At 42.8% G+C, this 15065-nt stretch overlaps 1 pseudogene; it reads right to left on the bottom strand.

Annotated features, from left to right (window-relative positions):
• The window catches only part of LOC147420856 (uncharacterized), a 35586-nt pseudogene that overhangs the window by 13706 nt on the left and 6815 nt on the right, over positions 1-15065 (bottom strand).

Here is a 15065-nt window from a genome sequence, read left to right on the forward strand (position 1 = left end):
TGTAGAAACAAAGGAAATACTCACTAATTCCTATGAGTCCAGAGGAGAGCCTATCATAGTGCCAAATACCATAGATGAGGCAAGTGATGGGTTCCAGCCTAAGACAGTGGCAGAAATGGGTAAGGGCTGTAACGGTCTAGACGATCTGTGGAAGCAAATCTGTGAGGCCAACGAGGCTAATAGGATGAGTAACCACATGAATAGCTCGAGAAAAGAAAATAATGTAACCTTACCTCCTATTGAAGAATTTGAGGCAAGGTTACAAATGAACTTTGAGATACATTCACAAGGGGGAGACCAAGGATCAATTAGTTCTGGGCACAGCCAACCAGACTCGCTAAAAACTTTACCCTCTTACCTAGGAGAGTATGAAGCCAAGTCGAAAGTGAGAGCAATCCCATCTCAAAGACTTTCTCCTAACAAAGTGATGGATTCGCAAGGATTGATTACGTTATTGTCCACCCCGGTGGCAGGCGCAATCACATTAGCAGAACTCCTAAGGTTACCGCCAAACATGTGGACCACAGTAGGTAAATGCCTAGAAAAATTTGGAGTGAAAGACCCCACCTTGAATCTACAGGAAGGGATCAGAGAGTTGTACAGGCCTCAACTAAACACTAGGCCAGTACCATTGAACAAGGTTGGAGAGTACTGCAAGAGAGAAGATGGAAACACCACGCTACCAATAGCCAAGGAGTAGTTTCCAAAGCTATTCTTGACAGTGGAGCAGGAGTTGCTATCGCCACAAAGGAAATCTGGAAAAAATGGGGAAAACTATCTTTGAGGGCTACCAGAATGAAACTGCAATCGGCAGATGGGTTCATGGAGAAGCCTCTAGGACTTTTAGAAAAAGTGATTGTCACTTTGTGCGGAATCGAGTATGAGCATGCATTTGCAATAGTCGATTTCGACAAAAAGAATAATTATGAGATCATCTTGGGACGACCATTCATGCGACAATTGAAGATGGTCCAAGATTGGGGTTACGACCACATATACCTCAGACATGGCGAGACAACAACTAAAATACACCTGAAAGACCATAGTTACAAAGATGTGAACCAAACACCTGTGGAAGAGTTTGATTCAGCTACAGTAGCAGGATCAGAACTCCCGACATGGTTAAGGCAACAGAAAGAGCTATGGATGTGCGGAGCTTCACATTGTGGAAGCTTAAGAAGAGAGGAATGCGTCTTAGAAAGAGCGATAGAAGACGAGTATGTTCCGGAACCTTTCCCCGAAGATGCCTTGGAACCTCTAGAATGGGAACACATACTAGCAACATTGGATGTCTGTACCATTATAGATAGTCCAACAACAAAATTTTGCGATAAGGATGGCTATGATGTGCTACCCTATTACATGGTAAGCATTATACCAGGAGGAGATGAGACGATAGAACCACCAGAACAAGAAGAGTTTTATAACTCCTCCGAACATCTGGAAGAAAAAGATGATGCGGATAATGAGTGTTCAGACACCTCAAGTGAGTGTGGAAATGAAATCGAGAATATCAAGTTTTATGATTTTGCTAATCAACACCCTAGACGCCAGGAACGCTATAGGAGGAAACGAGCAAGAAACAAAGCGAGAGAGAACCTGATGCCCAGGATAAAAGGCAAAACTCACTATTTGATGCTTGTAAAAGCAGAGGATTGTGTGAAAAATCAAATATCAGGAAGATTCTCAAAAGATCGAAGGGAAAGAACGCAAGAGGAATTAAAACAGGTACGAAAAGCTAAAACAGAAACAAAATCACAAAAATCTCAAAAATAAAAAAAAGAAACAACAAAAGACCAAGAGTGGACCAAACTGGAGCGTAAACAGAAATACCAAGAACTAAAACAGTCTTTAAGAGAGATATGGACTACTGAAGAAGATAGTGATGGTAAAGGGGAGTCAAAAAAGGGGAACATGAATGTACCCTCACACTATCAGAAATTTACTATCCAAGACAGAAAAATCATCATGACACCCCACTAGTCAGGGAAAGAACCAACCAAGAATCTTACGATGGGCCAGAAAATGCAAAAAGGATAGACCTTGCAGAACCAGGTGAAAAGCTTGAGCCGGTCTATATAGCAAACAATTTAGAGCCTGAAGAAGAAGAACGGCTAACACAACTTCTCAAGAAGTATAAAGATGTGTTTGCATGGTCGTATAAAGACGTCAAGGGAGTTGATCCATCGATATGCCAACATACAATTCCTTTGAAATCGGATGCAAAACCTAGCAAACAACGTCCTTATACTTATAATGACATATTTGCTAAACGAATCAAACAGGAGATTGATAAACTGACGAAAGCTGAATTCATCTATGAAATCGAACATACAGATTGGGTGTCACCCATTGTGGTAGTTCCCAAAAAGAATGGAAAACTGTGAGTGTGTGTAAACCTCAAAAAGGTAAATGCAGCCACCATAAGGGATAATTATCCCTTGCCAATCATAGAACATGTACTTAAGCGAGTGGCCGGGAAACGGGCTTATTCCTTTCTAGATGGGTTTTCAGGATACAACCAACTGGCAATAGCAAGGGAAGATCAACACAAAATAGCATTTGCCACAAAATGGAAAATTTATGCGTATCGAGTTATGCCGTTTGGCTTAACTAATGTCCCAGCCACTTTCCAGAGGTTAATGACGCACGCATTCAAGGAATACCTAAGAAATTCTTAGAAATTTACATGGATGATCTTTGTGTACACTCTCTTCTACGAGAGGAACATATTGACCATTTGCAAAAGGTCTTTGAAAAATGCAGGACATATCGAATCTGTCTTAACCCGGAAAAGTGTGTATTCATGGTTAAGCAAGGCCACATCTTAGGACACATTGTCTCAAGAAATGGCATCACAACTGGCCTAGACAAAGTCAAAGTCATTGTCGACCTACCCAGGCCTACTAATGCAAAACAAGTGCAATCCTTCATGGGACACTGTGGATATTATCGAAGGTTCATATACATGTATGCGGTTATCGCACAACCTCTGTATCGTTTGCTAGTCAGTTTCGATTGGACCGAGGAGTGTGAAACTTCATTCCAAAAGCTGAAGGAAAACCTTAAATCAGCACATGTACTGAAGGCACCAGATTGGGAAAAGATATTCCATGTTCACATTGATGCTTCTGCATATGCCATTGGAAGTATTCTGGCTCAACCTGGAGAGGAAACAATGGATTTTCCAGTTTGCTATGCGAGCCTACTGCTAAACAGTGCGGAAAAGAACTACACAACCACCGAATGGGAAGGGTTAGGAATGATTTATGCTATAAAAAAATTTCGGCATTATTTGCTCGCAAACAAATTTGTGTTCTTCACAGATCATCAAGCTCTTTTGTATCTGGTAAATAAACCATGCAATACAGAGAGAATTGTACGCTGGTTTATTATATTTGCTAGAATTTGACTTCACAATGGTTGTCAAAAGGGGTAAAACCCATCTACGAGCGGATCATCTTTCAAGGATACACAACGGGGAAGCTCCTGAAGGAGTAGATGATGACATACCAGATGCTTATCTTTTCAATATTGAAAGGGTACCCAGATGGTCTCAGAAAATTATTAGCATTCTTTCCTTTGGAAGTGGGTTTGATAATACGGAATACAGATCCAAACAACAAACAATTCGACAAACAAGAAACTTCCAGTTGATAGCAAGACGGTTGTATCATCTTAGATCGGACCAAATCCTACGATTGTGTATAAATACGGAAGAATTCGAGTGCTACCTTGAAGAAGCACATGTTCAGGATTGTGCATTTCATTGTTCAACAGTAAAAACACACCAAAGACTGAAACAGTTAGGGGTTTATTGGCCAACTATGTATGTGGACTCACATTCTTATGTTACCAATTGTACTATATGTAGTGCCAAACCACCAGTGGATCACGCGACACTGTTTCAGGTAAACATTGCACCTGCATGGAGTCAATATATCATTGATTTCTTAACCACCAGGACGTTCATTGAGAACATCACAAGAGCACGGAAAAAATCTATAGAGCTGGAAGCTGGTAACTTTCAGTTAATTGGGAACCAACTCTATAAGCGAGGAAAGGACAATCAACTTAGAATATGTGCAAGTGAAAGCGAATACGTGCTGATTCTAGAACATGCACATAGCGGAATAAGTGGAGGCCATTTTTCGGGCGATAAGACAACAAAAATTATCTTAACCGCAGGAATTTGGTGGCCTACATTGCACATGGATGCTGAAGAGTTTGTAAAGCGTTGTGAAGCATGTCAACGCACTAAGGTGCCAATAAAAAGAGATGAGATACCATTACAGCCAATGATGGGAGCAAGAGCATTTGTAAAATGGGGCATAGATTTTGTAGGACCTATCTCACCCCCTACATATCGCACCCATACCCAATATATCATTGTGGCTACGGACTACCTCACAAAATGGGTCGAAGCCAAGGCAACACAAAAAGCGGATGCACGCACCACTGCACAATTTTTGTATGAGAATGTTTTTGTACGTTATGGGTTACCGATAGAAATTGTCAGTGACCGTGGGACACATTTTCTCAATGAAGTCATTGAATATCTGCTAGAGGAATTCATGGTCATACATAGGAAATCTGCTCCATACCATCCACAGGACAATGGACAAGCTGAGACCACAAATAAAACACTATGCACGGTTCTCACTAAAATAGTGTCAAAATCAAGAACAGATTGGGATCAGCAGCTACACTCAACACTATGGGCATATAGGGTAGCTTACAAACATCCATAGGAACAACACCGTACAACATGGTGTTTGGCCTAAATGCTATACTACCCATAGAGTTTTTAATTCCAACTCTACGAGTAGCAAAACACTTAGAATGGACAGGGCATGAGCTCTCTTCAAGAATAGATGATCTTGAAAAGCTAGATGAACTCCGCTTGAGAGCTGTAGCTTCAATCTATGCTAAAAAGAGAAGACAAAAAGAGTTTTTTGACAAACATGTACGCACTAAAGAGTTCAAAATAGGTGATTATGTACTTGTTTATACTTTGAAGCAACATGCCAAGAAAATTAAAAAGCGAGGGATAGGTCCCTTTGTGATTAGTGATCTATCACAAAATGGAACTGTCAAGCTTGCTACATTAGCAGGTGAAGAAATGCCGAACTGCATTAGTGGATGTCGACTGAAGAAATATCATCTACCACACACACGGGAGATGCTTCAACAAATTCATCAAGGAAAACAACGAATGAAGGAAAAACAGACAGTACGAGAGGAAGCTCAAGCAGAGGAAAAAGAACGCATTGCAAAACGAAGACTTCTGTGGCAACAACAACAAAGTGGAGGACCATTGCGAATCAATGCCATTCGCTGACGAAGTTGGAGGAAGACACAGTGGAGCCAATAATTGCAGTCAAAGTACGTATTGATCTCTTACGGATTATACCAACAGCTCAAATTCACAGATCAACTTTATCCTACTCCTCAAGTGCTGGAAAGTAGCACATCACACCCGTTGAAAACATTGGGATGGACTATATTGCATGTACAAATACATCAATATAATTACCCACACAAATTCTATGTGGTGGAGGACGAAAGCACACAACACCCAATGATGTTGGGACAACCGTGGCAAAAAGAGTACAATGTGCAGATAGATTGGAATGCAAAGGCAGTCAAAATTCAGCATGCACATGAACAACAGGTGATAGCCTTTGCTCAACAATACCAGAATAATCAGCTGCAAGCCATGCAATCACTGGAAAAAGAGCCAAAATCAAAAATGCCACCAAAGAACAACATAATACCCCAGACCACCAATCAGGTAAAGACCAACCATGCTAATTACAGACATACGAAGCCACTGGCCGCAATGCCAAGTTCTAGGTTACCAAAACGACAAAAGCAAGTATGGATGCGGAAGGATAGAACTGCCATGGCAAACAAACAACAATGCAACAAAGGAATTCCAATGAAGCAGATGGTTCAACCAAAAACCAAGGGCATAAAACAGATATGGATCCCAAAGAAAATGCTTAGCCATAACCCAAATGTCACTCGCATTTGGATACCAAAACAAAAGCAAAAGGAACTCCCTTCAGTACAAGCAACAACGGAAGACAGACAGCTGCATTTGAAAAAGGAAAGCTGGCTTATGTGGATGCCAATCAGCAACAAAACAGTGGCAACAAAGGAAGTAGAAAAACAATTACAAAAACCGGCAAAAGCAAAATACCAATGGAAAGCAGAGGCAATACGGCCCATAGCCATTCTGGCCAAGCCAATCCTCTCCATAGAAACAACTACGGTTATATCAACAGTGTCGGCAAATCAATTTCCTTTTGCAAAAAAGACAATTAAACAAAGAGCGGTAGAGCTACAGCTATTACTTGCAAAGAAAACAGGAAACCTCGACGGCGAATGCCAATAAGCATCTTGCTTATTTCCTTCTCTTGCACAGCATTAACCAATCATGCATATACTAGGGCCACATTAATCGGCCAGGCATTAGCACAACTTTTTTAACCTATGCACGGCACATACTCCGAGGTGATACCTTGTCGTCCGGGAGGACTCCGGCTAGGAGGGGGGGAGGCATTCTCAAATGTGGAACCAATAACAGAAACAACAAAAAAGGGCATGATTTTTGACTATTTTAAGGGTTGTTGTTTGATTGCGAAATTTTCTAGAGTAACCCAAGTAGATATGCCCTTATACAGCATGTATCTATAGGTATATGGGGCCAAACGCCAAATCAAGCCCCTAGGTGTGTGTATAGAAGTAGAAATAGCCATTTTTCGGGCAAAATATTGGTAAAACGGATAAATTCGGCCATAAAAATTGCATGTGAGTGTATATAATGTTTTACGGTGATGTTTGTGATTTACTATGATTTTTGGGAATTTTCTAGGTTTGATTTGCTATTTTCCTTGTAATTTTGCTAATTTTCAGCAGAAAAACTTCAAAAATACAAAAAGCAGGTGAAAAACGATCGTAATGAAAAAAAAAATGAGGATGATCAGTGACTATAGGACAACCTATGGTACAGTGGGGGTGCAATTATGAGACTAGAGCGGAAAGCGTGTTTTGGCCAAGTTTTGACCGAAATGCCAAATTTCTGGTAAACAGAGCAAATGGAGTCCAAATCAAGAAATTTTTGAGCCTAAACCGCATCTCACAAGAAGATAGGATCACATGTCAAATTTCATGAAAAGTGGTTAGGGGACCTCCATTTTCACCTCATTTTTAGCTCATTCTCACTATTGACTTTGTGGAGAGAGCTTCTGCCACCTAGAGCGGACCGACCTTCTAGCAGCTTCTACGACACACACGACTACCCGACGAGCTCTAGACATGAGAGGTAGGCTCACCACCTTGAGCTTTTCGCGCATGTTTGTCATTATGTCGCGAAAACTAGCATAGGGGTCACACACAAAGCGGGCGGTAGAGACCTACAAGTAGAGACGGCGGCCTAACGGCTAACCCGAAAGCAACAAGACTTCATCGGCAGCTTACCCTAGCCTAGGAGACCAATCCTGGATATCCAAAGGCAGTAGAAATCCATTGAGAAAACCCTAATTCCTAGAAACCCGCAAGAGGCCACCAAATGGGAAATCGGCGAAACGGCGACCAAATGCTACCAAATTTCATGGGTAGGAGCATCTCGACATGCTCGACAAGTCTATGTGACCCGCATGACCAAAAAGTGACCTGAGGCGGCACTAAACTTCAAAAACGGCATCAGACACACAAAGCGTCAAATTGCTCTTGCGGTCAAACCGCAAGCCCGTTTGCCACCAAACTTCACGAGCAGCCTTCCTCGACCATCAACAACCAAGTCCTATGGTGGTAGACCACCACAAATCATCGAAGGTATGTAAACACAACCACAGGTGCTTCTAGAGCGACAAATTGCCAAATGAAGCTCCGGTGAAGCCAAAGTTGACAAAAACCATACGGCAAGGATCCCGAAGGGATCGGGAAGCTATGGAGACCAACATCAAGAAATTTTATCGCCAAAAAGCACTCCAAAAGTCAAAAAACGGCTCGGAAGCTCTGAAGTCCACACAGAGAGTTATTCTCTATCCATTTGACTTTTTTGTTGAAATTAGGCTCAAAAGGGACTCAGGGGGACCAAGGGCAGGCACTAGGGACACCATCCATGAAAAAATTTATCAGGAGACATCCTACACGTAGGATGTCTCAAGGGCACTTTTGGGCACATACTCCAACATTTTTCATCATACACATTTTCTAAATGACATTCACAAGCTATCCACCAAGTCTCATCACATTTGGACCAAAATTGACCTCATATGCATGAAAAAACGCAAAGTTAGGGCATAGAGGCAATAATGGGCCATAGACCTACCAAATCTTGTCCAAATCACATGAAACTTGCACGACCCATTCACCAACACATCACCAACCAATCTGTGTGGTCAGAAGCAAAAAATGGTGAAGTAGACATCCTACGCGTAGGATGTCTATTTGACTTTTTTGGCCTGCAGAGGATTTCTGTTCATTCCAGATCCAATCACCTCATCTTCAAGAGCTCATATATCAATTTTGAAGCTATTCTAATCATTTTTGAACCCCAACACCTTCAAGATACACTTTTGGAGCCCAAAAACACCACACAGGACCTTACAAGCATCAATCCTTGTCCAAATCCAAATCCAAGCATATAGCCATGTTCCATGAGCCATGCACTACCAGCATGACAAGTATGAACCAATTCTGATGAAAAAGACATCCTACGCGTAGGATGTCTAAATGAAAAATTTTGGCCAGATTTGCACTGTGAGCACATGCACAGCTTCACAAGTTCCTTTTAAGCTTTATTTTCAATTTTCAAGTCATTTGGATAGTTAAAACTCAGTTTCGCAGCTAATATAGAAAAAACGCTAACTTCGGACTACTGAGTACAACAGGATCTATGGCAGCCGCGAAGTCACCGGCAAAGAAGAAAAGAATGACCATCAAGAATTACCTGGAAGAAGTGGAACCCTTCGTCATTCCAGAAGGAACACTAAAGCCCACTAGCACATGGATCCAAGAAGATCTCTTAGAGTCCAACGACCTAAAGATCTACCAAGGAGTGTTCAAAGACACTGAAGGCAATGTCATCGAGCTACCAATGCTGCCGCGAGAACTCAATGAGTTCATAAGAAGAAAGATGGTCGGGTACTTGTAGAAGATTGATCTCCACAACTACTTTGAAGCAATACCGGCAGGGGTGGACATAAAGAGAGTCTGGGAATTTGTGACAACAATCAAAGAGGATGGAGTGGCCAAAGTAACAGATCTACAAGACAGGCCAGAAACAGAAATAATCATCACTGAGCAGGTTGTAGTAGATGCACTAGACCTCTCCAACAAGGGGGATAGTGTAATGAAAAGAAGGGATGAGGTAAAGGTGTACAATGAGAAGAAAGGGAATTACACCTTTGAAGATATTGCCAACCCAAGAGTGGCAATCATGAGCCAGTTATATAACCAATACTTCCACATGTGTACGAAAAGGCCACAGAAGTACAGAATGCCGCCAGGTGCAATTGCCACGACATTCACTTGGGCAATGACGAAAGGCACCCCAAAGATAATCAATTATGCGGCACGTATATACATGACAACCTAGTAAAGATGGGTAACAAGAAGCCAACCTATATTGTGCCAGGAGAACTAATCACCAAGGTGATTTATGGGGCACTACACACAAAAGGAAGGTGGCCACCCCCCGTCTCAGAACGACTGGCTGAGGCTAAAAGAAGACAAAGAAGATGAGCCTCAAAGAGCACCAAGGGTGGCTATAAGACTGAAAAGACGGCTAGAGCCGGTTCAAGAGGAGCAGCCAGAGCAAAACAAAGGAAAGAAAGAATTTACCCAAGTGCCTGCAAAAGAAACAAGGTCACAAAAAGCGGCAAGATTAGAGATGCTGATGGAGAGCTTCCGAGTAGAGAGAGCCCTCAAGGGTGATTTAAGTGAACTCTAGAAGCTATGTCGGGATCATCTCGAAGAGTGCAAAGGGATAGATTCGAGGATTATATCAAGAACTTTGAGATTCTTGATGCCGCATCAAAGAATATACCGCATGTCCCTTTCATAGAGGAGGAAGTAGAGCAAATACGGTAGAAACTGCTAGACGATCAAGAGAGCCAAGAAAGAGAAAGAAAAACTAAAGCAGACAGGGATTTAAAGGGCAAGCCTACATCTCTACCGGCCAGCCCTAAACCCAGTCCACAGCCCTCACCACCGCCCTCACCACCTCCTAGCAGCCCTCCACAAGAAGATAAGGAGGCTGAAGACAAACCAGAAGAACGGGAAGAGGCCCAGCAAGAGCAGAGTCAGGAGCCAAAGCCAAAGGAAGAGGCTAAGCCTCGAAGTGATAAAAAAGAGTTAGAAGATTCTTATCACAACTTTTTGGACCTGCTAGCGGCAGGATACACGAAGGAAGAAGCCGCCACAGTCGCATTCGACTTGGCGAGCACAGGGCCTAAAGAGCAAATGCAAAGCATCAAGCTAGTGGAATTAAAAGAAATTGCCACAGATATAGTGGACCTGCACCCACCCTCCAATGACTGGGATGTGGTGATGACAAAGCTAACAAGGTTGAGAGCGCAATCCATGGCTTCAGAAAGAGAGATGGCAGCTCTCAAGGTCACTGAAGTAAAGATTAAGATGGAAGTAGACACTCTACAAGGACAAAGCCAAAGGCAGAAGGAGAGGGAAGCTGAGCTACAGGCCAGCCTAGCAAGGGCACTGCAAAGATGCCAGGCAATGGAGGAAGAAAATCAAGTAGCCGCAAACAGAATGCAAGCAGTTGAAGAAGAATGTCAGCAGCTCAGCAAATCACTGCTAGATGCCGAGAAGGAAAGAGACAACCTGACCCTACAACTGGCAGAAGAATCTAAAGAAGTAGAAGCAATGAGAAACGCCAAAGAAAAGGCGGAGATAGATCAAGAAGCAAGCCAGGATGAAGTCCTTGAGCTCAAGGACCAACTCAAAGTAAAAGATCATACCATCCAGAGGCTGCGAGCATCACCTGCCAGAGTCAGAGCTACTAGCTCGGCTCACATCACTACAGAGAGTCAACTCTACGAAGAACAGATGCAAGAACTTCAGAAAGAGCTGACTCTAGAGAAAAAGCAGAGATTAATGATGGCAGAAGGATCTATCGTCATGCAAACAATAATGGAAGAAGAGCAAAAAGCCCTGCAAGAGGAAGTAGAAAGTATGAAAAGAAAGCTCGAGGAGGCGGAAAGGATAAACGCCGAATTAAATGACCTCCTCGTGAATATGGGCGAAGAAGCGGAAACGGAAAAGCAAAAACTCCTGAGGCAAATTGAGGAGTTGAAAGGACAGCAAGCAGGAGAGCAAGAGGGCACAGGGCTAGCAGCCAATGAGGGCATTGATTTAGAAAATTTGGCAGATCCGGTGGACACGCCTATGCAAGAGGAAATCCTAGAAGGATCCTCTCAAGAGCCAGAGGATCTAACACAGGAAGAGGAAGAAAAGTTACGTAAAGCAATAGAGGTGGATCTCAGAGAGACAACAAAGGAAGCCTTGGAGTGGGAGCAGAGGGTATTCAAGTCTATGACCATTCATAAGATCGATGCCAGCAACCTCAGGCGTGAGTGGCTTCAACCCAATCTCCCATATCCATTGCTGAAATATGAGGCAGCCACCATCAACAAGCAGATAAGAGAAGAGCCAACCGTACCACTTTACAATGTAGATACCTCACAACCAGAAGGGGTCAGGCTAATTGTTGATTCTCAGCCAAAGTGGAGGAAGGCCTGGCTCACAAAGTACCCACAATACCTAATCCACTTGGTAGAGGCACCGAAAAATATCAGAGACAACCTCATCTTTTGTCCTCTACCAAGGATCAGGACGTGGAAAGCGCAGGAAATCTTGCAAAGGAGCCAACCCACTTGGCTGAATTATCCTAAGCTGTCGGGCTTGAAGGCAGGTGAGAGAATAAGTGTCCAATAAATGGTGAAAACCCTAACGGGCACCATCAAGTTGTTCACTGGCTCACCTGACCTTACATGCATTATGATGACGGAAATCTGCAAAACCCTCTTAGCAGTATTTGAGACTTTCAAGCCAGGCCAGGTGACCGACAACATCTTTTTCTTCCAGGATACTTACAGATGCGCTTATGATCTATCTGGTCAGCCTTCCAAGCAGGTGATACATGCGCTGTATCAAAGGATAATGTTTCTACCATCCTATCACCTCCAGGCCTTTGAAGAAGCATTCTACACAGGCTTCTTCACAATAAACTCAGACATTTTTGGCCCGACAATGATGAACCTACATGCAAGATACGAATCACTAATAAAGATGCGAGAAACGATACGATGAAGAAGCAAATTAGCGGCCATGTCGGGGACGACATGAGCAAGGAGGGGGGGAGTGTTAGAAGCTGGACACACCCCACGGCAACTAACTACTCGGAAGATTATTGTTTTTGTAATTATTCATTCATTGAGAAAAACCTGATTTTCACCTTGTAAATATTGGGACTTACAGAAGTTTCCAGATTGTATCCCAGTTTTGATAGTTAGATTGAGTAGATGGTTGAGTTGGAACTTTAGGGTTTGAGAATTGTAAGGTATATATACCACTTTTTGACCTTAATGAAAAACCTTTTGTCATTTTTAAAAACAAGTTTTGAAGTCTGTGAGTGAGCGTATTGTGTACGAGAGAGAGTGTGAGCTTCATCTTGATACTACGTGTGCACCGGTGGTCGGAATCGAGTGCGGAGAAGTGCAGTGTGTTTCCCCCGACGAGAGCTACGCGCCGATACCTACATTGCGCACGTACGGTCCGGTTTTGCAAGCTCCTTCTACAAGCTTCATCTGGTGTTTGGGTGAGCATACGTTGTCCGATTTTGCATTGCAGCATATCCATGCGTTCACATTGAGTAGAACTACACATTAGACACTTTAGATTTCGGAAACAAAGACCTGCAGATTTCGGCCAGACATCCTACATGATTTTGCATCGGTTGTTTTGGGTTGGGATTTTGGTTCATAGACCTTAGGGAGAGCGACCTATTGGTGTTAGTAAGGTCTCCTTCAAGTTCTATGGTGTTTCGAGATTGTTTGATGGGTGTTCGGCTCTAGAAAGCATTGTAGGAAGTTTACTCTTATGCACTCTTGAAGGCTATGACTTAGACAATTGGTAGAGACCTCTGTAGGAATTAGTTAGGAGTCGGTCGAGTGTAGGTTGACACCTTATGCTTGCTTCCACACGCCTGCGGGTCGAGCTTCTTCCTTAGCTGACATTATATGTTAGGTGAGTTCTCATTGTGCTGACGTCCGTCGTGGCGTATCCGTCCAACATGAAGGTTCGAATGCGCGAATCCTGCAAGCGCAAGCGTTCCGAAGTGCAAAAAGCAATCAAGCATGGGTGGAACAAACCAGATTGGCTGGCCAAAGAAGATCGAAAGAATGCGAAGAAAACAGCACGCAAGAATCCCGACAAGTGGAAGCAACAAAAGGAGGCAGCCAGAGCGCGAGTAGAGGCAGGGAGCTCGCACCACTTGGGGAGCGGCGGGTGGACATCATTTGAGGTCGATTTTGTAAGTGTTTTTGCATTGCTCTTTATATTTGATAGTTTAGGGTTTATGGGTTTTTAAATTCTAACATAATGGATTCTTTGTATGCTTTGACAGTGGTCGATGACAGGAGGTGATCCCACACCGTACGAGCACAAGTACGCAGGCAGGAAGGGCTTAAACACCCTGATGGACATTCTGAGTTCTTGCGGCGGCATGGTTAGTATTAGGGTTTACTCTTTTCTATTTGTTATATTGTTTTATAAACGTCGCTTCTTTTATGCAGAATCCGACAGATACGCCGCTTGGACGCGATGAGACGTCTGATTAGACGATGTCAGTCTTGTCGTAGCTAGATAGCATTAGTTTCTTTTTGTCATAGCTTATGTATCATGAGACGAATTTTATACGTCTTTTAGAAAACCATGTATATTTTTTCAATAATGACAATGGTGTTGTAACTATTACATTTGCAAAGTTTACCAATCAAGTGATTTTGCCTATGATGTGTACAATTGTCATTGATTTACTTTCATCAATTCACGCTTGTCAGTTTTGTATCTTTATTTCGCAAACAATACGAACTATGGATGATGGATTTAATGGTTATATTGTCTTGTGGGTGACTATTTTGGGTCTATATCTACCTTTGCACTTTTTTTCAAAGGTGAATCAATTAATGAAACATGCAATATGGTTGATGGGTGGCAGGGTTTGAATGCCCTACCACCAAAAATATTTCCTCTCAGACGTCGCTATAAACGTCGCTATATAAGGCTTTGCAGCGTCGCTATAAACGTCGCTATAGATGGCCTGCAAACGTTGATATAATCGTCACTATGTAGCGATGTTTATAGTGACGCATATAGCGACTATTATAGCGACGCTTATAGCGATGTTCTCGTATCGACGCTATTAGCGACGGTCTTAGCGACATCGGGGGTTATAAAAACCCAATGTATTTCCGTCGTTAACAACGTCACAAGAGCACACAACCTCTTGTAGTGAGACTTGATCCTCAAGTGTACCAAGTCCCTTAGATGATCGTCTGCGGGTATTCTTTTGAAACCATCACAACTATCTAGAATGATGCCTCGAATTTCTTGCAAAACCTACAAAAGAGAGCACATACATTGTTGTATAATTTCATATCTTTTTATCTTTAATCATCCCCCCCCCCCCCCCCCCCCAACCGCGCGGGCCCCTTCTTCCCTCTCTCTCTCTCTCTCTCTCTCTCTCTCTCTCTCTCTCTCTCTCATGTGTGTGTGTGTGTGTGTTTTGCTGGTTTTTTTTTCTCTTTTCTGTTTGGGGAGCGGGGGGATCGTTTAGGAAAGACATCTGGGAGATTGTCACAAAAGGGAATATCTTTAGATATCTAGGAGCCCCCTTGGGGGTGGATGTAAGTCACAAGCAAAGATTTGAGTGGGTGCTTGAAAAAATCAAAACAAAAATGAGTAGGTGGGAGTATGCTCTTCTCCCATTCCCAAGTCGGATAAAAGTGATGAATGCCTTTATGTTTTCTTAT

This window comes from Adiantum capillus-veneris, chromosome 28 (genome assembly GCF_014529385.1).
Source record: "Adiantum capillus-veneris isolate H3 chromosome 28, ASM1452938v2, whole genome shotgun sequence".
NCBI lineage: Eukaryota > Viridiplantae > Streptophyta > Polypodiopsida > Polypodiales > Pteridaceae > Adiantum > Adiantum capillus-veneris.